The sequence below is a fragment of the Octopus bimaculoides genome, chromosome 3 (assembly GCF_001194135.2).
Source record: "Octopus bimaculoides isolate UCB-OBI-ISO-001 chromosome 3, ASM119413v2, whole genome shotgun sequence".
In the NCBI taxonomy this organism is placed as follows: domain Eukaryota; kingdom Metazoa; phylum Mollusca; class Cephalopoda; order Octopoda; family Octopodidae; genus Octopus; species Octopus bimaculoides.
This window is the reverse complement of record NC_068983.1, coordinates 6,038,617-6,040,132: the sequence shown is the minus strand read 5'-3', so window position 1 is coordinate 6,040,132 and position 1,516 is coordinate 6,038,617. Positions and strand designations below refer to the sequence as shown.

Sequence of the window (1,516 nt, the reverse complement as noted above, 5' to 3'; positions counted from 1 at the left end):
ATATATATATACATATATACATACGTATATGTATATACATATATATATATTATTTATATTATTATATGATTGAACGTCACGCATCCTCTTCCAAGTAAGCTTTATCTTTCTATCTGTCTGTCTGTCTATCTGTCTGTCTGTCTATCTGTCTGACTATCTATCTGTCTGTCTATCTATCTATTTACGACGGGCTTCTTTCAGTTTCCGTCTACCTAATCCATTCTAAAGTCTGGCGGAGGTAAAGAATATGCACACCACCCGTTTACGTCGCTTAGGGTTAGGGTCAAGGTTAGATTTAAGGGTTAGGGTTACGTTTAGGGTTAGAGTTAGGATTAGGGTTACGCCGAAAACGGGTTCTGTGCGTATTCTTTACCTCTGCCGAAGAGAATAAGTACTAGATTTTAAAAAGGAAAAAGTACCGAGGACTAAACCATGTTCGACTAAACCATTCAAAGCGAAGCCCCAGTATGGCCGCAGTCAAATGACTGAAACAAATGAAAAGAAAAAAAATTGAGAGAAAGAATAAGCCCAAAAAAAATTCTGAAAAAAAAAAAATGAGAGAAAATAATATTCTAGTGTTTTATCATTTTATACTTACTAAATAACTTCTTAACAGCAAAGACAGAAAAGAAGGTGATTTCATTTTCTTCAGAAACGCCATTAATAGTAACGGCATGAAGACTTGATAATATCTTTCTTTTTAAAAGCGAGAAACACAAGAAATGGAACACCAGCACCATTTTAGTTCCACCGTCCTCAAAACTATCAGAAGCAATAAAATATAAATAGTCACAGACTTTTTTTTTCTTTACGTTTGATTAATATTTTGCATGTAAGATTCGTAATAACAAGTTAGGAATTTGCCGCACTCATTAAATTTCGCTTATAAAATGTGTATTCGGATAATATATATGTGTGTGTGTGTGTAAATAAATATATAATACATATATATACAGAATAAACAGTCAGAATGTAGTTTAAGAAGAGGAATGGTAATCGCTGTTACAGAACAGAACTGTTACCTCTTCGGTGTTATATTGGTCAATTCTGGTTGTGGTGTGAGGCTGATGTCTACACTACGTATCACTACGCAGACGCTACAAAGCCGGTATGAAATCAGTTCAAATGTCTTTTATATATGTATACCATATATATAAAAAGAAAAACAAACATGTGTAGCATTAATAATACTGACTTTCTTTTGTGAGTTAGCTATAATAATATAGATACTTGGTCATATAAACGGATTTATATTATCTGTAGAAATTTAAACGTATCAAAACTGATCGAAGAATACAAGTGTTAAAGGTAAATAGAATTTGTGCTTTCTGAATTTCGTTACGTTGGTATAGTTAACTGTACGTACAATCTTTCGTTTGTTTCTTTAATATTTTCGCTTTGTTGACAAGGAAAGAAAACTCGAAGATGTTTTATCAATCTAGTTAAAAAAAAATACAAAAAACACAACAAAAAACAAGCAAACCAAACTCGGCTTTTGCATAATATAATTCAGAGA

The 1,516-nt window shown here is 32.1% G+C and overlaps 1 long non-coding RNA gene across 1 annotated transcript in view; it reads right to left on the bottom strand.

The window, feature by feature from the left end:
- LOC106881142 (uncharacterized) overlaps positions 1-1,016 on the bottom strand; it is a 9,980-nt gene extending 8,964 nt beyond the window's left edge. The window contains exon 1 of the long non-coding RNA XR_001410819.2: positions 599-1,016. This is a non-coding gene — a long non-coding RNA (uncharacterized LOC106881142). The remainder of the gene's footprint in view (positions 1-598) is intronic.
- Positions 1,017-1,516: the final 500 nt, after the last annotated feature.